This window comes from Heteronotia binoei, chromosome 12, assembly GCF_032191835.1.
Source record: "Heteronotia binoei isolate CCM8104 ecotype False Entrance Well chromosome 12, APGP_CSIRO_Hbin_v1, whole genome shotgun sequence".
In the NCBI taxonomy this organism is placed as follows: Eukaryota; Metazoa; Chordata; class Lepidosauria; order Squamata; family Gekkonidae; genus Heteronotia; species Heteronotia binoei.
The window spans coordinates 6,329,132-6,354,561 of NC_083234.1; the positions used below are offsets into that span (position 1 = coordinate 6,329,132).

Consider the following 25,430-nt stretch of genomic DNA (forward strand, 5'->3'; position numbering starts at 1 on the left):
CGCGCTTGTAGCTCCAACTGCAGCATCTTAACGGCATGCACACGCCGTGGATACCGCACCGATTCACGCCAAAGCAGTCTGCATACAGCTCACCGAAAGAAGTACCGGGCAGCGAAACGATACTGCCCGCTGGTACCGAGTGGGGAAACGTCTCCCCCACCAAAGCAAAACAATGAACACACGAAGCTGCCTTGCACGGAACCCGATTCTTGGTCCATCATTGCCAGAATTGTCTTACTCAGACTGGCAGCGGCTCTCTAGCATCTCAGGCAGAGATCTTTCATATCACCGACCACCTGATCCTTTCACCTGGAGATGCCGGGAATTGAACTGGAGACCTTCTGCATGCCAAGCAGATGCTTTTCCAGAGCCACAGCCCCTTCTCCCTATAGCTTAGATGATGTAAACCCTCAATACAATTATAGAATCATAGAGTTGGAAGGGACCTCCAGGGTCATCTAGTCCAACCCCCCGCACAATGCAGGAAACTCACAAACACCTCCCCCTCAATTCACAGGATCCACATTGCTGTCAGATGGCCATCCAGCCTCTGTTTAAAAACCTCCAAGGAAGGAGAGCCTCCCACCTCCCGAGGAAGCCTGTTCCATTGAGGAACCGCTCTAACGGTCAGGAAGGTCTTCCTAATCCTAGAATCCTAGAGTTGGAAGGGACCTTCAGGATCATCTAGTCCAACCCCCTGCGCAATGCAGGAAACTCACAAACACCTCCCCCTAAATTTGCAATTCTCACCGTGGCACTAAAGTACTCTCAAGAGTATTAGACAAGCCCTCAAGATGAAGACTGCAAAAATGTCATTTGAGGGTGTTCCCTCTCTGGCATTCTACATTGCGCCTCCTTCCAGAAGCAACACTCTGACGCAGGAACTTGGAAAACTGTCTGCAAAAAGGCTGCGCTATCCCTGCATCTCACCCAAGGCTTTCCCAGATCCAAATTTTCCTCACTTGTAAGTTTCTGTTTCTTCAGGGCAGGTTCCTGTCCCACATCTGCTTTGCTCCCTCTTGTGGTCAATTCCATATTACATCAGTTCATGTCTGGCATAAAAACCCAGGGGTATCAAACTCATTTGTTATGGGGGCCGGATCTACCATAAATGAGACCTTGTCGGGCCGGGCCATGTTGGGCTGGGCCGTGTATGTTCTTATTTTAGATTAAGTAGCAGAGATATAAACCTTAAAAATGACAAAGACAAACACAATTAAAAATAAAAACATGCATAAAACATTAGCACTTGTTGGTCTTAAAGGTGCTTTCTTTCTATCTCTCCCATGGGATTCAGGGAACTGGGCAAAGGAAGCTCTGGCTCTTTCCTTCCTTCCCCAGGGGACCATGAGGGGAAGGAGCCTCAGCCAATAGAAGGAAGAGAGGCTTGGCTCAGTAGCTCTGCTGTGCAACTGAGAGAGCCTGGCTAAAGCAAGCTCCCTCCTTCTTCCCCAAGGGAGGAGACTCAGCCAATGGAGAAAATAGAGGTTTTGCTCTGTAGCTCCTGTACAATTGAGCAAGCTGTCATGCAGAAGGAAGCAAGAGAGAGGGAGAAGGAAGCAGATGACAGCCAGTTGCTTGGGGGCCTGAAAGGAGCCCTCCGGAGGCCTGATTTGGCCCTCGGGCCACATGTTTGACACCCCTAGATTAAATCTGCAGGGAGAGCTGCTGGGCATACAACAATGTAATTTACAAATGGCTATTAGAGTGAGCAAAACACATGTGGAACAGAAACCACCTCCCCACTAAAGAAACAGGAACTTACAAGCAAGGAAAATGAGAAAGCGGAAAAGTCCCCAGTCCTGTCTATTAGGCCTGGCAAGGTTTACCCAAGACAACAAAAGTGCAATAGCTGGGGAGGGGGGGGGTGATGGGGGTTGAAACTGGGGCCCTTCTGCAGAGAGCATGGCCCCAGAGCCGTTTGCCACCTCAGCTGAGTAATCTGGGTTTTACAGAAATGGCAGTGAACTGTGGTCGGCATTCATCCAAAGCCAGAATCGGCAGAGAGTAAAGCTCGTGCAATGGAAGTCTTTCTCTTTCTCTCTCTTTTTGCTTTTCACTGTGTTTTAGGCTGTAAGGAGAAAGATCATTATCCACACGCATACACACGCACGCACACACTTATGTGGATTAGTATAAGACTCTTTTTCACAAAAAAAGGAAGAAAAAGTTTTATGAGTTTAGTAAGTTAGTTCTGTTCGGACCACCCGGTCATCCTAGCATGATGCTCAGTGTGAGTAGCTGAAGAGAGAAAAGATATTTGTTATCGAGGGTTCCACAGGGATCATGCTCTGAAAACATGCACATGACACAGAGGGGGGAAGAGACTGGAAGCACCAATGGCAGTGGGGGTGGGGGGCAACACGTCTCCCATTTACACAGAACCCCAGAGAGACTTCAGGAGGTCACGCCTTAGGAAACAGGTCTCAGAAACCCCTCTTATACAATGATGAAATCCTGCAATATCTAAGAGCGAGAGACAAACAGTGGGGTCTTCCAAGGTACAGGGTATCCTAAACCAAGATGCTGTGTCTTGCTGTGGTTATTCCCTGGGGAGGGAAAACGCACCCTCTATGGGTCAATCTCAACAATACATCAAGAAGCGTGATAATACCTCATTGAAAGTGCAGACCCCATCCTACCTTAAAAAAAAAAAGGTAAAGGTAATCCCCTGTGCAAGCACCAGTCGTTTCCAACTCTGGGGTGACGTCGCATCACGACGTTTTTATGGCAGACTTTTTACGGGTGATTTGCCCTAGCCTTCCCCAGTCATCTACACTTTCCTCCCAGCAAGCTGGGGACTCATTTTACCAACCTCGGAAGGATGGAAGGCCGAGTCAACCTTTGAGCCGGCTACCTGAAACCAGCTTCCGCTGGGCTTGAACTCAGGTTGTGAGCAGAGCGCTCCGACTGCAGTACTGCAGCTTTACCGCTCTGCGCCATCCTACCTAGAGCCCCCCAAACACGGACAGATTTTGAGACTGAGAGTGAAACAGGCAGCTGGCAAAGTGTGCTGTCATCATGAGTTTGCTTTGGAATGGTGAAAACGAGGAAGTGAAACGCCTCCTTCCTCCCAGCCCAGCCTAATCACCTTTATCTCTAGTTGTAGAGGGCCAGGCAGGGGGACACATCAGGAGAAATCATGCATTATTTGCCTTTTATTGTGCAGGACTGGAGATCCCCTCTAGGCGTGAGTTTTGGAGGTCCAGTTTGACCCCACTCTGTCAGTTTCATCCCATTGGGCTGGTCAGAGCAGAAGGAAACTCAATCTGCTGTGCTGAAATCTCTCAGAGCGCTTCTTCAGTATTGAGCGCTACTGTCAAACATACACAGGGCTTTAAGATTCTAGAATGGGGAGGGGGCTAGGATGCAGATAACCTAAGTTACTAGTTCTCATGGCCAAAGACAAGACAGGTTCCTTACCTGTAACTGTAGATCGTCAAGTGGTCATCTGTGCATTCACACTCATGGGATAGAGCGCCTGCGCCGATCCCAGAATCGGTACCTAAAAAGCCCGGGATTTTTTCACGCTCGGCACCAACGAGCATGCGCAGGCGTCCCAGTGCGCATGCTCGCCGATGCCAAAGCGAGGATCCTGCCAGTTCCTTCCTGACCGCTGGAAGCCCCTACTGGAGGGAGACCGTCAGCAGTGGGGAAGGAGGGCGGGTAGTGTGAATGCACAGATGACCACTCGAAGATCTACAGTTACAGGTAACCAACGTGTCTATCTTCTTTGTGGTCTCTGTGCTTCACACTCATGGGAGATTAGCAAGCAAGTCATACCTGGAGGCAGGAAGACGGTCAACCAGAAAAAACAGCTTGCAGCACCGCAGCTCCCAAACGAATCCTCTGCTGAGCATGCACGTCCAGCGCGTAGTGCTTCATAAAGGCATGCGGAGAGGACCAGGTGGCAGCCTTGCAAACATCCGTGAGGGAAACACCTTTCAGGAACGCCGACGTCGCCATCACTCTTGTAGAGTGTATGTGAATAGGCCCAGGTAACGGCTTCTTAGCCAACAAATAACACAGTTTAATTGTCTCAGTGAGCCATTTTGAAAGCTGCTGAGACGATATCCTGGAACCTAACTTAGGAGCAGCATAAGAAACAAAAAGTTGCTGGTCCTTACGAAAACTCTTGGAGCGACTTAAATAAAACAATAAAGCACGCTTCACATCTAGAGCGTGCAACCTACGTTCCTCATCCGAGGAAGGTGTAGGATAAAACGTGGGCAACCAAACTTCTAAATCAAGGTGAAACTGAGAAACCACCTTGGGGAGAAAAGAAATATCAGGGGCTAACGACACTCCAGCCTCCTGAAAAACTAGATATGGGTAGTCACAACGCATAGCCGTGAGCTCCCCTGCACGGCGTGCTGATGTGATGGCTACCAAAAAAGCAGTCTTCCAAGATAGAAGCTGTAAGGAACGTGGCCATTGGCTCAAAAGGACGTTGAGTCAGCCTGGCCAACACTAGAGTCAAATCCCACAACTGTGGGGGAGATCTCAATGGAGGATGAAGCCTAAGCAAACCTTTCAAAAACCTCTTAGAATGAGGGTGTGCAAAAACAGAGTGCCCCTCAACTGGTTCATGGAATGCAGAAACTGCTGCCAAATAAACCTTGATGGAAGAAAAAACAAGGCCAGCATCCACCAGAGATAACAAAAACTCAAAAATTACCGACAATCCCCCCTTTGGGGTGAAATTGAGGGATCAACTAAGAACTGCAGAAACCTCCTCCACTTCCTATCATAGGAAGCGTGGGTAGAAAGTTTCCTGCTGTTCAAGAAAACATATTGGACTCTGCTAGAGAACCCACAGGGTCGATGAACCACGCTGTCAGCTTCAGGTGGGGCACGTTGTGATGGAGTACATGACCGTCCTGAGCTGACAGAAGGTCTGGTTCTGCCAGAAACTGGTAGAAGACCCCCCTCGCCAGTTGGAGCAGGATCGGGAACCAGTTCTGGCGAGGCCACCAGGGAGTCACCAGGATACAGCATGGTCTCTCTCTTGCGATCTTGTTGACCACCCTCGTCAGTAGTGGCAGAGGTGGGAACAGATAAAGGAACCGACCTTCCTACGGGAACAGCAGACCGTCTCCCAACGACTCTGGATCTGAGCCCCCTCTGGAGCAAAACAGAAGGCACTTCCGGTTTTCAGCTGTGGCAAAGACATCCACCTGAGGATACCCCCAGAGCTGAAATATGGGTTGAAGGAAGCACCACTGTAACTCCTACTCGTGCGGGGAAGCCGCACCCCTGCTGAGGGAGTCTGCTTGCAAGTTGAGGACCCCTGGGAGATGCACTGCTTTCACAAAGATGTCGTGGTCCAGGCACTCCGACCACAGATCCAGCGCCAGCGCACAAAGTTGTCGAGAGACTGTCCTTCCCTGTCGGTTGATGTAACACAGGGCAGTAGTATTGTCTGTTAGCAGAGCAACAATCTTCCCCGCCACCATGGGGCGGAAAGACCGAAGAGCAAAGTGAACTGCCAGCAGTTCCAAGTAATTTATGTGACAGTGAGTAAAGTTCAAAGGCCAAGGACCCCCCCACACAGATCGTCCATGTGGGTCCCCCAACCCCATAAAGACGCATCTGTTGTGATAGTCACAGTTGGTGCAGGTAGATGGAAGGGAGCTCCCTGACAAATGTTGTCCTTTGACTTCCACCACTGCAGTGTTTGAAGTGTCATAGGTGGAATTACAAACCTCTTCCGAGGTGAGTCCCTTAACGGGCGAAACTGATGAAGGAACCAAAGCTGTAGGCCTCTCATCCTCAGCTTCGCAAAGAGCAGCACACTTGTAGTCGCCGCCATCAACCCCAACATCCGCTGCAGCTGCTGCGCCGTGCCCCACTTTTGACTCTGCAGAAGTTCGGCAAGGTTGATAATGTCCATCACTCGAAACGCGCGATGAAGGTTCGTATCCAGCAAAGCCCCTATGAACTGAACTGTCCTTGATGGAGTAAGGTGTGATTTCTCCAAATTGACCTGCAGACCCAAGGAGTTGAGAAGACGAAGAGTGATGGCAATGTGGGATGACAAACTCTCTTTCGACTCCGCCACAAGGAGCCAGTCGTCGATGTATGGAAAGACGACTATCCCTTGAAGCCGGAGATGGGCAGCCACAACGCTCATCATCCTCGTGAACACCCGAGGTGCAGTGGACAGACCGAACGGAAGAGCCTTGAACTGGAAGTGCTGAGAACCTACTGCAAACCGAAGGAAATGTCTAAACACAGGATGGATGCTGACGTGGAAGTATGCATCCTTGAGGTCCAGCGTTGCCATCCAATCCCCTTGGCTGATGAGGGGCAGAATCATTTGCAGAGTGGACATTCTGAACTTCTGGTACAAAATAAATTTGTTCCGATTCCGAAGATCCATGATTGGTCTTAGACCTCCGTCCCGCTTGGGAACCAGGAAGTAACGAGAGTAGAAGCCTCCCGTTCTGGCCTCCATCGGGACCCTCTCTATGGCTTGTTTCTGTAAGAGGTTGCTCACCTCCGCCAGCAGAGGTGGGGAAGGGGGAGTGGTGCTGCCGGAATCTGAGCAAAATATATTTTGTAGCCTTCCGCTACGATGGAAAGTGCCCACCTGTCCGTAGTAGGCCGACAGAAACAAGCGGAGGCAGACAGACGAAGAGGAAGAGGGGACGGTGATGCGTACTGCCAGAAAGTCAAAGGCCCTGCATTTGAGGGCGAGCGCCCTTGGACTTGCCGGTGGTCTGTGCTGAAGCGTAATGGTTTCTGTTGTTCCCCCTGTATGGGGACCCACTCTCAGGTTGAGCAGAGCGAGGTCTCCACTGCTGTTCCGGGGAGAACTTTTGGTACGGCTTCTTTGCCCAAGGCTTGTGCCACTGTTTCTGTTTTGCAGCTCTGGAAGATGCCGGTACGCCCAGGTTCCTGGAAGTTTTTATACTTTTATCCATTTCCTGGAGCGCACTGTCGGTGGTAGAGCTGAACAGCCTTCGCCCTCGAAGGGCAGATCTTCAACAAAGGCCCTGGTGTCCTGCTGGAGGGCCGTGGATCTGAGCCAGGAGTGGTGATGGAGGCAGATGGCAGAAGTGATGGTCCTTGCTGAGACGTCGACCATGTGTTTTGCTGCAGCCAGTTGTTGTTTGGCTACAGCAAAGCCTTCCTTCTGCAACTTCTTTGCAGCCGACCTCTTCTCCTCACTCAGGAAAGGCAGGAGAGGGGTTAGTGGTTCCCACACTGAGTATTGGTATCTAGCCATGCACGCGGCATAGTTAGATGCCTTTACTCCCAGCGCCCCAGCAGAGTAGAACTTCCTTCCGACGTTATCCAGTTTCTTTTCCCCCTTGTCTGGTGGAGAGGAGTGTGTCTTGAGGGCCTTCGATGAGGAGGAAACGACCACAGAATTGGGCTTTGGGTGTGTAAAAAGGAACTCAGCCCCGGACTCTTGGACACGGTACATATGGTCCAACCTTCTCGATGACACGGGTGTAGAAGCAGGCTTCGCCCAGGACTCCTTCACTGCCTGTAGGATGACCTTTGTCACCGGCAGGGCAACCGCTGTAGACATATCCCGCTGCATGATGTTGAACACAGTATCGTCTACAACGGGTTGCAGCTGCGTCACTGGAAGCGAGAGGGAGAGTGCCATCCTCTTCACCAGGTCCCCGTACGACTTCAGATCCTCCGATGGTGAGATGGGAAGATCCTCAGCCGTATGAGACACTGGCGAAGGTTCCAAAGCCCGGTCCGGATCATTGGTACTGACCTCGGAGTCCGATGATGAAGACTCTCTGCTTAGAGAGTGTTCTGAGAGCACCGGTGTTGACTCTCTGACGGGCGACTGGATCGACACCGACGACCGAGGTTGGACTTCCTCCACCACTACGCCGCCTCTGTCAGGCGGGACAGAGATTGATGCCGAAGGACGCCGTCTAGAGTGTTGAGACAGCCTGGGCATATGGGATGCCTCGGACTGCTGGTCCCAGTCTGCGAACTCTCGAGGAGGGTACCATTGGTACGATGGGTAGGGATAGGGGTAAAGAGGCCATTGGCGCTGCTCCCATGGTGGAAGCGGTGGGAAGCGACGAGCTACTGTAATCGATTCCAGCTCTCTCCGACCTCTCGCCTGATCCATCGGTGCCGAAGGCTCCATCGGCGCCTCCACCTCCACCTCCGAGACCGAGTCGCTCTCACTGCGACGCCTGGACCCTGAAGAGTGGGAGCGCAGAGTCAGGTCGATCTCTTGCTCCGATGCCGATAGGCACAGCTGCGAAGCACTGCCTCTCGACACTGAAGGACTACGACGCGGGGACGCCAAGATCTTCCTCGGTGGAGCTGTCGATGTCGAAGCGTCATGCGAAGGCGAAGGGGTGCGGGATGGTCTCTTCTTCCGCTTCTCCTTCGATTTCACCTTCTTCGGCGCGGATGATCGGGTCCCTGAATCATCCCAATGCTTCTTAGCTGGGGTGTCCACTGACCCTTCAGAAGGCCGTTTTGTGGAACGCCCGCGCTCCACTGGCATCTCGGTCCTGATCGGCGAAACCTCAGCCGATGTGACCGTAGGGGCCGTGGCCTCTCCCATCGGTACCGACGGGCCCGATACCATCGTTTGAGGACGAAGTGCCGACTCAACCAACGTCACCGAAAGCCTCACCGTTCGATTCTTACGAGTTTGCTTGGACAAACTCAGACAGTGTTTGCAAGAGTTGACGCGATGTCCCTTGCCCAGACAGAGGAGACAGAGGGAATGGCCATCGCCGGGGGGGGGGGCAATCTTCTTCCCACAGGAGCGGCACCTCTTAAAAAACCCCCAACATCTTTCCATAGATGCCCAGGAAACCGCCCCCCCCCCCCAGGAAAGTCTCTGAGGGGAAAAACACGGGGGGAAAACTAAGCCCCGAAAGGCAAGTCCAACAAACTTTTTTTTTAAACAACACTGACTATCTAACAACTAACAAACTAACTACACTAAGAAAATAACAAACGGGCTATATACAACAGGAAAAAAGCAATCTAAGATTACTTTACCGACCAGGGACACGAAAGGAGATCCTCTCAGTGCAGCGGTCAGAAAAGAACTGGTGGGATCCTTGCTCTGGTGCCGGCGAGCATGCGCATTGGGACGCCTGCACATGCCTGTTGGTGCCGAGCGCGAAAAAATCCCGGGCTTTTTAGGTACCGATTTGGGGATCAGCGCAGGTGCTCTATCCCATGAGTGTGAAGCACAGAGACCACGAAGATCTGGTTCATGCTCCGAAAACATGCACATGACACAGCAACTGGTTCAGCCTCTCTACCCCCGCCCCCCCACCAACTGGTTCAGTCTCTCTAGGCCATTCTCTTGGCCTTTGTGTAAACAGGAGTGGAAGCGCAACAATTTCAAGGTTTTTAAAAAAGAGAGGGAGGGAGAGGGGATTCTTAGTAATGCACAGGGAAATGAGCTGGGGCAACAGAACAAAACACCGATGGACATGCCAGATGTTAGTGCCACGAGGATGTCGCCTGAACCTTTGGCAGGAAGAGAGTAAGAATGTGCCGGTGACACCTCTCCATGCACATCGCAACGCCTGGGAAGTTATCAGTTATAGTTTCCTGACAAACCATTGTCTGAAAGCTCCCCTCCCCCCAGTGAAGATGAGGACTGCTCACGAGGTGAGAGTCAGGCAAGCACAACTGTTGAAGGATTTGGTGAGACTCGTCCAGACGGTCTTTCTGCTACAGCTTCCCTCGCCCTCCTTGGACACTTCGACTGGAATACAGTTTCAGAGGGGAGCCAGTCTGCAGCAGAATAGCTAGATCCGAGTCCAGTAGCAACTTAGAGACCAGCGCAATTCGGGGGGAGGAGGGGAGGGATGAGTTTCTGAGAGTCAATGCTCCCTCGGAGCTCTCAAAAGCTGATACTCCCAAATTCTTGTTGGTCTCTAACCTGCTGGACTCTTTGCATGGAAGATTAACTTTCAGTGCATGAACACATGAAGCTGCCTTATACTGAATCAGACCCTTGGTCCATCGAAGTCAGTCTTATCTACTCAGACTGGCAGCGGCTCTCCAGGGTCTCAAACAGGTTTTTCATGCCTATTTGCCTGGACCCTTTTCAGTTGGAGACGCCAGGGATTGAACCTGGGACCTTCTGCAGATGCTTCTACCACTGAGCCAGCGTCCCTCCCTAACATCTGTAGGACAGGCTCTCGGGAAACATCCATTCCTGGCTGCCTGGAGTTTTGGACTGAAGAGTACACTGGCTGCCTTATAATGCAAGGGGTCAATCGTTTGCTTCCAGATTTTGGAGGAACCACCAGACGTCAAGGCAAGAGGAACACAACTCCCAATTCAGGTTCTTTCTGGCTGCAAAAGATGCTGTGGTGATAAGCAGTGGTGAAAAGCAGCGACTTTGTTCCCACTATATGAATAAAGACCCACATTAGGCAAAGGGTTGGCTCTGCCAAATACATCTTCTTCTCTGCATCAATAGGTAACTTGGCTTCCATGGATATAAATTCTCATCCTTAACGGCTTCTTCTGATTTCTTCCCAAAATATGAATGCATTTGTCAGCAACCTGCTCTCCCCTGTTTCTATCTGTATTAATCAATCAGAGTGATACTACAAGACCGCCTAGCGGATGGGTCTCAGTATGGCGTGTGAGGCAAAAAGGGAGGAAGAACTGAGGCCCCTTGGATCAGCGATCCCAACTGAGAGTTCTGCTCCAAGAAAGTTGCTGCTGAAATGACCCCCCCGTGTCTGCCTCCTAGTAACATTTAGGTCCATATGTTGAGACAGCGTTATATTTTGCCCTCTTCTCTACCGTTTCCTCTACAGTTGACTGGCTGCTGGTGGAAGAAGAATCCTGCAGCTATGTGGGCTGCCGCCTCTCGGGAGAAAGGCAAAGACTTGCACAAAGGTCTGCCATTTTCAGAGGCATCCTGCGTCATGCATGATATTTAATTTTGGCCTCATGGAATCCATCTGCCTTACCCGCAATGTTTCATCGGGGTAAGACAGGGCAATTGTGCCTTGTACAAGAAGAAAGGGGAGAGCACTAGCGGCAAACTAGCTCAGTGGCAGCACTAAGCACAGCCCTTTCCGCAGTGAAGCCACGCTTCCTTGCACCAATGGGCTACAAGTTGCCTGAGGGGCCAAGTATGGGTCTCAGTTTCCCAAATCTTTGCTGTCAGCAAGAACCAAGCCAGGGGTTGATCTGAGGAGTGAGTCACATGAGCTCAATTCGGCTCCAACCTAGGGATGCCAGACCCCCTCGGTGGGGACAGGAGTCTCCCACTTTCCTACCTCTCTGTCACTGGCCAGCAGTGGGGAATTACTCTCCCCCCCCCCAAAAAAAGACACAGATGTTGGAAATTAATCTGACATGCCCATGTGACCTGGAAATGATGTAGGCACGTCAGGGATGCTCAGGGGCAATGCTCTGGTTTTTGAGGAAAACTCTATGGTAGAAGCTAATTCTACTGTAGAGTTTTGCCCAAAAACTAGAGTGTCACGCCCTGATGTGTCTACATCATTTCTGGGTTGCTTAGGCACACTGCATTAATTTCTGGCAGCCCTCCCCACTCCCAGTACGTGTACCCCTCATTCCCTGCTGGCAGCTCCAAGAGACCTAGCAGATCTACTCCAAGTCTATGTTCAGTAAAGGGCTGGAACAAATCCTGACTCCCTAATTAGCACTCCTGTGTGATGTGTGAGTTAGTCACATTCACACTTTCCATTTGGGTGTACACAGAAAGCATCTGAGAGGTACACGCCAAGCTCTAGGAGTCCCCCAACATCAAGAGAAGCAAATGATGCAAACATTTTTTTTTCTTGCTATCTTGCCAGCTCAGCAGAAGGATAACGAGATGCACTTGAATTGTTTTTGCATGCAGACAGAATGTACTGAACAAAAGGCTGTAAAGGAAAAGACAACAAAAAATAAAGAAGAAAATTTCTGAGCGATGAAAATTTAGAGGATTCTAGTGCATGACTGGCCGGACTGTGGGGTTTGTTCAGTCTGTCATGTGCTGCGCAAAATTGGTCACCCAATCGGAACAAACCTGTGTTTTTACGTTGTGATCTTTTTTTTACCTTCTGTTCGCCAGCGTGGACGACATCGTCAGCCCCATGCAAGCCACATGACAAAGGTCACATGATACGCACGCACATGATTGGTTGAAAGGAAAGTGGAGGAGGTCACATGGAAAATACAAAAGAAATTAAAAAACTGATGTAAACAATGGGCAAGGGCAAACGAATCAACAACATTCACAGATTAAATTAAAGTCTAAACAAAATCAAATTAGCCACTCCGTATCGAGAGAAACGTTGGGGGGCAGGAGGAAGGGGGGAGGGAAGACAGTAAAAAAAACAGCCAGCCTGAAAACACAAGAATATTATTAAACAAGAGAAAGCAACGAGTGCCTACGGCAAGAGGCTCGGCGGTTAGGCAGGGCAGCACGGGAATTAATATGGAGACAGGGACAGGGAAGATACATTATTGAGAGGAGAGGAACGCGTCTTCCTGGAATTGACGAACCGACTGTCTCCAGATCCCTGTCAAGGAGGAACAAAACAAAGAGGAAATTGACATTATTGAGATTGCTGCTCGCCCATCCAAGAGGGAGCTGCTAAAACGAACATTCGCCTTTGGGACCGACTGCAAATGGATCTCGCCGCCTCTTGTGGATGGGTTCTTGCTTCTATCGGGACAGAAAAGCGAGCAAACAAACATGCACACCCCGCCCACACGGCTTCCTAGTCAGGAGAGAAAGAAGTTACGATGGAATTCGTTGTAGCCTAAGAAGCAGGGGGCGCAGAAGGCCACTGGCTCCAACCAGAGTCAGGGCCAGTTCAGAGGGACGGAGAAGCCCCGAGCAAAGCGATTCTGTGAAGAAGACACGTGACCTTTCTGCCACACGTGGACACTCAGGGGGTTTCACGTACTGCTCTTCCACCCACAGTCTTCCAAGTCCTTTGTGGGCAGCGGTGCCCACTCTAAGTTGGGAAATCCCTGGAGATTTTGGAGATGGACTCTGGGGAGGGTGGAGCTTGGGACCTCAGTGGGGTATAATGCTGTCAAGTCCACTCTGTGGAGCAGCCATTTTCTCCAAGGGAACTGAACTCTTTTGCCTGGAGATCAGTGGGAACTCCAGGGAATCTCCAGGCCAACTCTACTCATGGGGCAGGAGGCTGCTTCTGGCACCACCACCTTTGACTTACGCCAAACTCAGCTCATGGCTGCTGATGGTACCGCTAGATGCGCATTTATTTGTCCCACCTCATCCCAAAGCTGTGAGATGGGGGGGGGGAAGGGGGAGCAATACCATACCCAACAAAGAAGAGCAACGATCCTGTATGATTAAATGAGGTTTCTCTTACTCCTGAAGGCCACCCCACAGAGCAAAAACTTCTGACCATTTCCGGAAGCTATTTCAGTTGGAGCTCTGCTGAGGAGTCAGTGGAAAAGAGGGCGCGGGACAAGTTTGACAGGGTGGCATGGGCTCTAAAATATCCAGGCTGTCTTCCACCAGGATATCACTGCTTTAGGTAGCAATAAAAAGGGGAGGGAAAGACGCTGACCTGAGAGATTCCTCCTCTCCTGAAAGTTTTGAGGACTTGATTCTTCCCCCCTATTCAGCTGCCCTCAAATGCTCTTCTGTGCCTGCTCACAGCCTGGGCCCGTTTCACAGTTCTTTTTTGCTAGCATCAGGGAAGTGGGGCAGGGTGGGATGTCCCAATGGGCACAGCTTCCACCCCGTGCCTTCTGAATGTATCTTTCATGCCACAAGAGCTGCTCTTAAGTAGGCAAAATGGAGAGGGAAGGTGGAGGAATCGCGTGTTGGCATCTCAAATGACACAACACTGTGCCTTATTTTGCAAGACAAGAAGCTGGGCACAATCGTGTCCTTTTGGCACTATCTGCCACTGCAATCCATCTCTTGGTTTCCATGTTGATGAAATAATAACCACCATGCGGGGGGGGGGGACAGTTCAGGAGTTGGGAGGCCTCAAAGAATGGCCTGGATCCTCCTTCCTTCCTTCCAACCAGGGACACCTTTTAACCCAATCTGGACCGGTTCTACTATGGAACAGTTTGGGGAGGCATCGTATTTGAAGCGGTGCTAAATAATTCTCTCACTGGGCATGGGGATTTGAGTCCTCAGGTGAAGACATACCTCAAACTAGCCCTGATACTGGTACGTGTTGTCATAACAACCGAGATCCAGCACCAACTGACTATACTTCGAAAGCGGTTGAAAGGAAGTCTCATGGCTCCTTCTCACCTCTTTCCAAGGGAATCCCTTAGCAATGGAGCAGTTTTCACCTTTTCACACTTCTTAACTACTTTCTGGTTGTGGTGAAATAGTTAATGTGAGGGGGTGGGATTCTATCAGAATGCCCCTCCCCCTACTCCCCCTTCACTCCCAAAGCTCTGCTAAAACTGACTCATATACATTGCTCAGGTTTATGATAGAAACAATGCTTCCTTTGAATATGCGCTACTGGAAATAACGGGATTTGCAAGTAAATATATCCAAGATGGAGCGATGTGAAAACCAGGACACAGAAGCCAGGTTCCTTTCTTTGTGTTGCTTCCCTAGCCCAACCATCAAATGAAGGATTTTCCTCTTAACTGAGAAGTATCCCGGCACAATTCTCCAGGCCTTATTTAAAAAAAGCAACAACAACTATAATTCTTCTTATTAAAATGTAAATTTGAGGAACAAGCATCCGGCTTGTTGTTCTTCTAAGATCCGGGGCTTCTTTTATCATTGTTGGCTTTAACAGCAAACTCTATAACATGCTCCAAGACACCGTAAGCCATTCGGAGATGTGTGCAGTGCATTTATCTTGCTTCATGAAAAGATGATGGCGGAATCTTTGTAAGGGAAACAGGGATCGAGTCTTGTAAGTCCAGTGGAAGATGCTGGAAATTAATGAGCTGAAGATCGGGAACACGCCATGCGTGCTTTCGCTTGGAGAAGAAATTCCCTCCTGCATTTGCTTGCCTGGTCCGTCGCAGGCCAAATGCTGAATTGGAACAGGCCTCTGTCTGATAGGGAAGGATGAGCCTGTACAGCCAAGAGCTCTGCATGGAAGAAACCTACAACCAGCATGCAGTGAGGCCTTTTCTGCAGCACAGAGCCGCTGCCTGCTTGACAAATACAGGGGGATTAGAATTCTGAGCACTGTTTACCGGAGGAGCCAGGCTTCACCATCGCTACCTCTGATCTCTAGCAGATAACAAGCAATTTCGCACAACGATCTGCAGGCTGACGGAGCCCTGGCGAGACAGCAACATGCTTTAGCACGGACCCCTCTCCCCGGAAGCCCCAGATGGGTTTTTAATATTCTAATAAGAAGACATTTGGATACACTGCAAGCAAACTGAGTTCCATGTTGGACACAGCGTCCGCAAAGGCATCTCCGTGTTAAAGGGATTCAAAGCAAGCAGAGAAGTGTTACGCAATTAGTCATCCCAGCCTCAAAGATGTCTTCTCAGGAACAAGCTTTCGAAAGCCAGGGACTTTAGACGGCAGACGTTCTGCCAAAAGCACTCTGTTCTGACTCTCCATCTCCAAGGCACAGTCAAGCGTGTCCAAAGAGGATGCTTGGGAGTGAACCAGATTTCAGGCAGAGCCCTTGCGTGAAACAGCACAGACTCCTTTGTTCCCGCCACTCCCCACTCTCCTCCCACCCCCACCCCCCCGCACACTGTTAGTTGCATTTAGAAGCAGAACCAGCCCATGGGGCTTCGAGTTCTTTGGACTCTGAAATCTCTCCAGTTCGTTCTGCTCACTTTTAAAACCTAGGCTGGGTCGCATCAGTTCAATGCTCACTTTTAAAACCTAGCCGCATCACATCCGTTCGATACTTGTGAATGAAAGCATGGATTGGCAAAGGCGGGGAGGGCCTTATCTTTAAGAGTGGTTAAAATTTTAATATCAGATGCTATATTCTAGTGGGTTAAGAAAAACCCCACAGCAAAACCAGGCAACGCAAGCTTTCCGGAAAAGGAAAGGAACCGTGCAGGGGTGGGAACAGGCACAAAAGCCTTTTCTCCCCGTGTTGCACCCACTCATGCCAGGCTGCACCAAGAAAAGGACCACCGCTTTAAAAGCAAGAGTCACTGAACCCACAGACTGGAAACAGTTGGGGGGGAGGGGGGGCTGGGAGGGGTAGAAGAGAGGCAGGTGGGTCCACGTCAGGAGGGGAGGACAGGCGGGGAACCTTGCCGCTACTCACGGGCTGGCTCTGTGCTTTTGGATTCAGTAGGATGCCGGGTTGCTATGGAAACACGAAGGACAGGTAGGACACGGAAAGGTGAAGCTTGGCGTGAAGATAAATTGCAAAGGAAAACAAAGGGCAGAGCAGAGAGGTGCGACCGAATGAGCAGGCAGCAGGGGCTCCAGAAGAATTTACACCCGGGACGCAGAAAACATTCAACAGATGTTAACAGAGCACCGGCCATGGGGGAAGCCTTGATGCCACTAGGGGAATTTGGCTGCACCTGAGGGGGATGATGGAGATACACAGCAGCTCTCCTTTTTTGGATGCAGATCCATCATGAGCTGGCAATGACTCAAGTGTTGGTGTGGAACCAAAGTATCTGAGATCGCTACAAAGGAACATGCATCCCAGTGATCCACCAGTCTCCTCCCAAAGGCAATCCTGGCTCATCTGCGGCCATCCCCGCATAGTTACATAAGTCAATGGACCAACAACAAGGAAATGACGGAGCCGAAGAGATGAAGGGTCACACTATGGACTCTCTTGCAAGATATTCAGGCAACCCTGCATCAGAAGCGCTGATTGCGATGAACATAACAAAGCCAGAGCATGCTCCACCTCTTCCCAGGTTGCCCCTGGCAACTGTCAAGAAGAGAAGCATTATGGGAAGTTCCCACATGGACTGACTTACACCTGCATATCCTGACGGGGAAGAAGTGAACTTGTGTTGTGTTAAGACAGTGGCCCACAACTGTTTTGGCACCAGGGGCTGGTTTTGTGGAAGACAATTTTTCCACGGACTGGTGGGGGGGGACGTTGGGTGTTTTGCCGCCCCCACTGCCACACCACAGCCCTGTCTCCCACGGGGGTCTTTAAATGGAGGGGAGACTGGGGCTGTTTCTGCCTCTCCCGCCCACTTAAAGTCTCCCCCCCCCAATCATCTGATTGGTAGAGGTCTATAAACGAGGTAAGGTCCCTTCCACTGGCCCAGAACCCTGCAAGAGGAGGCAACCTTCAAGCGAGGCCGTGCTGCTTCTTTAGTCTGGGGCTGCTCTGCTTTACTTTGCAGCCCGGTTGCTAGCAGGCCACGGACCAGTACTGGTCCACGGCTCGGTGGTTGGGGACCTCTGTGTTAAGAGACTGGGCTGTGAGCCATCGAGAGCTGCCGGCTCAAGCCTCATTTCAGCCACAGAAGCAGCCTCAGGTCAACCAGCGGCTCCAAATCAGCGGGACAGCTCACTCGGGACAAACAAACAGACGTACATTTGGTCAAAGAAAGCCTCATTCGCTCCTCAAACTCGCTACCGTAAGAGAGCAAGATCAGATGGCTTTAAAAACGGGATTAGAATTCACTGATGGACAGATCTGCCGATGACGGTGGTGGTGATAGTGGATAGTGCCGTCAAGCTGCACCCAACCTATGGCAACCCTGTAGAGTTTTCAAGGTGTGAGACCTTCAGAGGTGGCTGGCCACTGCCTGCCCCCGTATTGATTGCAACCCTGGACTTTCTTGGTTGACTCCCATCTAAGTACTAAACTGGGCTGACCCTGTTTATTTGCTGAGCGCTGACAGGAGAGGGTTAGTCTGCAATGGCTAAGAGTCATAACTAAATAAAACGCCCATGTTCTGAAGTCTTTAACCTCTGGGTACCAGTTGTTGGGGAAGAGGCAAAGCCAGGAGCTGGCTGTAGCCTCCATCCCTGCTGACAGGTCTTCTGGGATATCTGGTTAGCCGCTACAGGAAATGAGATGCTGATTGGACAGGTGTTTGGTCTGATTCAGAAGGGCTGACCCACCTCATGGGGCCACTTAATTAGATCTTTTTTTCCAAAAGAACATCTAATCCACCTCCCTTTTCTCCCCAACAGGATCCAAAGTGGCTCACAACGGTATAAAGATGACAATCAACATACAAGAGAAAAAGTGCAACTTCAATAAAACAGTCAAAAAGGAATGAGTTCCATCTCTGGCGAATCCTGGCTCCAACAGGCCAGCTTATCCACGCAACGGTCACCTCAAGACTAGACTACTGTAATGCCCTCTACTTGGGGCTACCTCTGTGCCGGACTCAGAGACTGCAGCTATTGCAGAACACGGCGGCCAGGCTGTTGTTGGGACTCCCAAAACGGGAACATATACAGCCGAGGCTACGTGAACTGCACTGGCTGCCAATTATATACCGGGTCCAGTACAAAGTGTTGGTCATTACCTTTAAAGCCTTATATGGCCGAGGACCTGCCTACCTGAGGGACCGTCTTTCCCCATATGAACCCCAGAGAGCACTGAGGTCAGTCGGGAAAAATCTAATGACCATCCATGGGCCGAAGGAGATTAAATATCAGAATACTAGAGCACGGGCATTTTCAATCGCGGCCCCTACCCTATGGAACCGACTCCCCAAGGAGGTGCGGGCCCTGCGGAACCTTGATCAGTTCCGCAGGGCCTGCAAGACCACCCTTTTTAAACTTGCACACTTGGACTGCTAAGAAGATCGGTAATTAAAGATCCGCCAATGTGGTTTGAAGACCTATACCGCTGAATAACTGCACTTATTGGATTGGTTTTAATGTTATTAAGTTTAATGTTTTAATGTTTTATATTGTTAAATTTAAGGCTTTTATCTACTATTGTATGTTTTTATAAAATGTTGTTAGCCGCCCTGAGCCTGCCGAGGTGGGGAGGGCGGGATATAAATAAAAAAATTTATTATTATTATTATTACTTATCCAAGGCCACAGGGAATGAGACTGTTAGGACTCAAAGGCCAAGAGCTCTCCTGCTCTGGCCCAAACTTTGCAGACAGGAAGAGCAAACAGAAGCGTGGGCTCAGGTATGCCGGTTGGCAACCATGTCCCTCAAAATCTGCCCCCTTTGGGTTATTATAATGATGACTGAGGTGGCACAAAGCGCCATTCGGTTGCAGCCAACTTTGGTGGGAGACCCTTGAGGGGATTTTCAAGGCAAGAGACTTCAGAGGTGGTCTGCCCTTGGCTGCCTCTGCATAGCAACCATGGGCTTCCTTGGTGGTCTCCCGTCCAAGTTCTAACCAGGGGTGACCCTGCTTCGTTTCCGAGCTCTAACGAGATCGAGCGCGCCCAGACCGTCCAGGTCAAGGCAAAAGACAACGCCATTGGCTGCCTAAGTAGAGCAACCTTGAACTTCCTTTGTGGTCTCCCATCCGAGTACCAACCAGGGCCAACCCTAGAATCATACGACTGCAGATTTATACCCCGCCCTTCTCTCTGAATCAGTCTCAGAGCGGTTTACAATCTCCTGAATCTTCTCCCCCCACAACAGACACCCTGTGAGGTGGGTGGGGCTGGAGAGGGCTCTCACAGCAGCTGCCCTTTCAAGGACAACCTCTGCCACAGCTATGGCTGACCCAAGGTCATTCCAGCAGGTGCAAATGGAGGAGTGGGGATTCAAACCCAGTTCTCCCAGATAAGAGTCTGCACACTTAACCACTACACTAGACTGGCTCTCATAGAATCACAGAGTTGGAAGGGACCTCCAGGGTCATCTAGCCCAACCCCTTGCGCAATTCAGGAAACTCACAAATGCCTCCCCCTAAGTTCTCAGGATCTTCATTGCTGTCAGATGGCCATCTAGCCTCTGCTTAAAAACCTCCAAGGTAGGAGAGCCCACCACCTCCCGAGGAGGAAGCCTGTTCCACTGAGGAACCGCTGTAACGGTCAGGACGTTCTTCCTAATATTGAGCCGGAAACTCTTCCGATTTAATTTCAGCCCATTGGTTCTGGTCCAACCTTCTGGGGCCACGCCCTGCTTAGCTTCTGATATCTGAAGCGACTGGGCCATCCCGGTGAGGCTGATTGTGGTACCACATGCAAAAGGCTTCCAATGCTCAGAAAAACAGCATGTTAAGTAGCAACTCGTTGTTAGGGTTTGTAGAATCTTTCGGGCTCAAGTGCCGTGTTCTACTGGAGAAAGTTTTTCTTCCAGACGTTTCGTTCTCAGCTGCAGAGAACACTTGAGCCCAAAAGATTCTACAAACCCTAATGATGATGCCAGCCATGAAAACCTGAAATCTTTGATAGCAACTTGTTGCTTCGTTAGCCGACTTCAGTGCAGTAGGATATGGTTTTTTTAAAGAAAAAAATTAAAAGAAAAACTGCGCTTCTGTTTGCGACTGATGTTCCTCCAGAGCAGAGCTTCAAAACGATCCTTATGGAGGAATTTGGTAGCTGCGTCAGGTGATCTGAATACTACCAGAGGCTTTAAAGGGAAGTTAATTTGTAATCAGCCGCTTCAAAGCAACGAATGTCTATTTTGGGGTCTCTGATGCTCAAACCCATTTTCTTCCTCTCATTTAGAGAAAAAAAAAATTCTCCCCAGCAACTCATCAAAATTAAGAAACAACACTGAGGCAATTAAATGCAAAAGGTTATCAGCTCAACGATGAGGGGTGGGGGGAAGATTTAGTGACGAAATGTCTGCCGGCATCCTCTTCCCAACCTTTCCCCGCCCCGCTCTCTGCAAACTGCAATCAGCAACTTCTTAATGAAGCATAATGCTTCGTGCGGCCCATCTGGCAATGTTTTGACAGCAGGTACCTTATTTCTTTTTTTTTCAGTTTTCTTTCCAGATTAAGTAGATTTTAAAGCAGAAATGGTATTTGGAAACTCACGCATCTGTGACCCCAGGGGAAGTATCCTTTCTTCCTTCCAAGCTCTCCCCTTCCCCCCCCGAAGGGCATGTCTCAGAAGCCCTTCCCAGAACCTCTGTGCAATACTGTTCTCCATCTCCAGTCTTGACAGTGGCAGCTCACAGTCACCAGGCTTAAGTTGCACATACTGTCCAGTCAGTAGCTATGAAAAGGGGTAGCTATTAATTCACTATTTTCCGACTTGGCTGCATTGTACAGCCACTGTATTGTGGGAAAGGACGCTCCATCGGCCAGCTACCTTAAAAATCCTCCACCGAGTTCCCTCCTAATCTCATGAACAGGGTGTCATTTATAATCCCAGATAACGGAGCGGAGGATCCGCTGAAACCCAGGCGACACAAACTGACCATTGGAAGTGAAAGGTGTGCATTTATTGGAATCTTTGTCTCTTCCCACACTCCCTTCCCAAAGGAGGCCCAATGTGGCTACCATGGGCACTTAGCCATTCACCAGCCATCGTATGCTCAGGTCACCCAAGTGCTCAGTCTTGGTTGTTTTCCAAAAGATTTGCTCTGCTCCTTGCCTTACCTTTGTGGCTATCAAGGGCACCAACTTTGAAGTTATAGTATAGTTGCAGGCAGCGTTCCCTCTAAGCTGAGTTAGCGTGAGCTAGCCCACAGATTTTTAGCCTCCAGTTCACACATTTTTGCCTTCGCTCAGGAAAAATGACCCCAGAGCACAATCATTGATGCAGCCGCTCACAACTTTAATACCAGGAGCTCACAAAGCAGAATTTTTGTTCACAAGACTCCGCAGCTTAGAGGGAACGCTGGTTGCAGGCGTGTTGTGTAACGCCTGAAGATTTTACCACAGAGTGGTAGCCTGATAGAAATTCTAGACTGGCCAGTTTTCTCAGGCCCACCTTTCACCAAGCGCGCCTGTGACTCTTCCATAGACGGATAGCCTGACGGAAGTCCTAGACTGTCCAAGGCTCTGTTGTGGCAGTTTGCCACTAGGGGGGAAAGGTACAGTTTGAGAGACAGGAGTAGCACTTAGGGCTTTTTTTGTAGCAGGAGCTCCTTTGCATATTAGGCCACACACCCCTGATGTAGCCAATCCTCCCAGAGCTTCCAGGGCTCTTTGTACAGGGCCTACTGTATGCTTCAGGAGGTTTGGCTACATCAGGGCAGTGCGCCCTAATAGGCAAGAGTTCCTGCTACAAAAAAAGCCCTGCTTAGAGGTGACCTGATTTCCAAAAGCCCTGTGTGTAGTGCATGTAGTGGATTTGGACTTCCATGGATCTCAGCCTGATGGACAGCTCTACAGAAAACCTGATTGGACCACCCCCTCCCCAATAAGCCTTTCTTTCTTTCTTGACATGTTGAAATCTGGAAGCAAAAAACCCCCTCCCTTAATACTAAACTGAACGACAGTGTGAAGAGCAATGAGCAATTTTCATTTAGGGAGCTGTTTGTTCCCTCTTTTCATTTCAGATGTTTATGTGAACACTATGTGACAAAATTAAAAAAGAAAATTAAAAAGTGTCTTTCCCCACACTTGCTTAAGTGCTGCTAAGTTTCTTCTGCGTTGACAATGGAAAGGACCTTTTTTACCATAAAACAGGAGGTGGCAATGAGAAATGTCCTTCCCCCGTCAGGTTGGACAAGGTCCCTCAAGGTTCTTTCTGGACTGGTTTGTCTCCTTCTGGGATTAGTGCTTAAAATGTGGCATTCACTGCCGGAGGGTGTCATAATGGCCACAGGAATAAACAGTTTTAAAAGAGGATTCAATAGATTCATGGAGGAGAGATCTATCAGTGGCTACTAGTCATGGTGACTGAGGGGAACCTCCAAGTTCAGAGGCGCTAATCCTCTGAATCACTCACAGAGCCAAAAGGCAACATCAGATGAAGGCCTTGACCTCTATGCCCTGTTGTTGGTCCTCCAGAGGAACTGGTTGGCACATGTGTGAAACGGGAGGTTGGACTAGATCCAGCAGGGCTCTCCTGATCCTCTTCTCAGGGGAAGGCCTCGGACTCCATGCCCTGTTGTTGGACCTCCAAAGGAAACCAGTTGGCCACTCTGTGAGACAGGATGCTGGACTACATGGACCACTGATCTGATCCAACAGGGCTCTTCTTATGTTCTTGAACATATGAACATATGAAGCTGCCTTATACTGAATCAGACCCTTGGTCCATCAAAGTCAGTATTGTCTTCTCAGACTGGCAGGGTCTCAAGCTGAGGTTTTTCACACCTATTTGCCTGGACCCTTTTTTGGAGATGCCAGGGATTGAACCTGGGACCTTCTGCTTCCCAAGCAGACGCTCTACCACTGAGCCACCGTCCCTCCCCCCCTTCTTATGAAGGCCTCAGCCTCTGTGCTCTGTCCTTGGTCCTCTAGAGGAACTGGCTGGCCACCGTGTGTTACAGGATGCTGGACTAGATGGACCCCTGCTCTCATCCAACAGGGCTCTCCTGATGCTTTTATCAGGGGAAGGCCTTGGCCTCCATGCCCTATTGTTGGACCTCCAGAGGAACTAACTGGCCCCTGTGTGAGACAGGATGCTGGACTAGATGGACCACTGGTCTGATCCAGCAAGGCTCTCCCCGTGTGTTCTTATGGGACATCTGAACCCACTACTGGGAAGCAGAGTGGGACTGGGCCAGTGAAAACCCTTGGTTGGCTAAGGGCAGCCTGTGGGCCAGAAACTGCTGCCCCTGCCATGGGGAGGTCATGGCAAGTGAAATAGGCACCCAGGCAGAAACAAACAAGACTGCATGCTTTGGAAATATGGAAGAAGGAGGCATCAGCCTCTCAAGCAAGTTCTACAAACAACAATGTTAACTGGGAAACAGAACAGCTACTCTAGAGTCAGTATTATTAGGAGATGCACAAGTTCACCAGCTACTCCTTTCCCCCTAAGAACGAGAAGGAAAGCAGGACAGAAAGTGGGAGGGGGGGGGGACCAACCAGAGAGAAACTAAGTTAAACAAAGGTCTAGATCTACATCCAATGTTAGGGGGAAAAGCACTCCAAGGAAAAGAAATTCAGAAGCACTTACGTGGCGGTGGAGTGCCTGCGGTTCCCCATGGTTGGAACACGGATGTAAAGAAAAGACACAGACACACACCCCAAAAAAAGAAAAGATGTAACAGAGATGAAAAAAAAAAGAGGCGATAGAACAAGGCGCTGGAAATTTAAAACAAGCAAGCGAGCGAGTGTCACAATCGGCCAGACTTTCCAAAGAGGCGGGTAGTGAGATCTGATTTCCAGCCTTTCCAGAACCGGGCAAGTGCAAGGTGGTCTTAGCAAGGGGGAAGTGGCAGTATCTTACTGGAGCGCTGAAAAGAAGCCCGAACCATCCAGTTTATACTGAGGGAAACCCGGAGGGTGGGGAACGGGCAGTGGCGCCCTCTGACTTTTGCTGAAATGCCCCGAGGACAGAGAGAAACGGCGAGGCTTTCTGCTTGCTTTTTTTCCAGGCACAAAATACTACACAGAGAATTCCAGGTCAATGGAATCAAAAGAGGCAGAAGGAAGACCAAACAAACACGAGGGGGGGGGGGGCGCACCAAGCCCAGGGCAAGCTGGGGAAGATTCAGGACAGCCAGGTGCAAAACTTTCCTCACATTGGATGCGACACAGTCACATTTAATTGCACGCCGTTTCGATTCCTACCAGAAAGTTAGTTTCAGGGGGCAGCTGTGTTGATCTGCAGGAGAAGAGCTAGATTTAAGTCCAGGAGTACCTCAGAGACCAACAAGATCTCCAGGGGAATGTTCTGGTTGCAAGCTCCTGAGAATCAAAGCTCCCTTTGTGAGACAGGAGTAGGAACAGAGGTCCCTCCTTCTGACTGGGATCTAAGGACTTGGGGATCTCCATTCCTGCTTGTATCCAACGAAAGGGGCTTTGACTCGTGAAAGCTTCTACCCTTCAGGTGGCCTCAAAGGTGCTCCGAGACTTGAATCTAGCAGAAAGTTATAAACCAAGCAGGACTAGCGACAGGCTCAGTCTTCACCACTCCCCATGTGAGGAAAGCAGGTGGAGGATAAAACACTCCAGGCATGAGAGAAGCATGTGGACCCCCCCCCCCTCCACTTCCTGGGGCGGCAGGATGGGATCAATTTCCCGATTAAGACCTCCTCCCAGTTTTTCACTCCATGCTTCGCCCATAGATGGAGAGAGGCTGCAGCGCACAAAGGGTGTTAGGGAAACTCAAGCGGGGGCCATCATAGAGCTAAGCCGCCCCCCTCCCCAACCAGGGGCAGCAGACGCTCCTCGACAGCAGGCTGGTTTGGAGAACTTGCCATTTTTTTGCCAGTCTTGCTGCACAGTCCAGCAACATCCTACAGAGAAATCTCTAACCGATGTCTTTATCCACACATGGGGGAACCTGGCTTTGAAGGGGAACGGTCAGGCTGGATTGTCCAGGTGATGGGAAAGCCTCACGACACCCAAATCGGGTCCTCACCTGAGTGTGAGCTCCTATGCTTCCTTTGTCTGCTGGCACTCTTAACCCTGCCCCACATGGCAGCCGTAGCCGTGCCATGCCTCTGCCACCCACGTACACCCCCAACCTACTCATGCGGCCCAGATAACTTGGGACTCAGCAG

At 50.3% G+C, this 25,430-nt stretch overlaps 1 protein-coding gene across 6 annotated transcripts in view; it reads right to left on the minus strand.

Moving 5' to 3' along the window:
* The window catches only part of NCAM1 (neural cell adhesion molecule 1), a 370,188-nt gene that overhangs the window by 41,276 nt on the left and 303,482 nt on the right, over positions 1 to 25,430 (minus strand). The window lies entirely within an intron of this gene.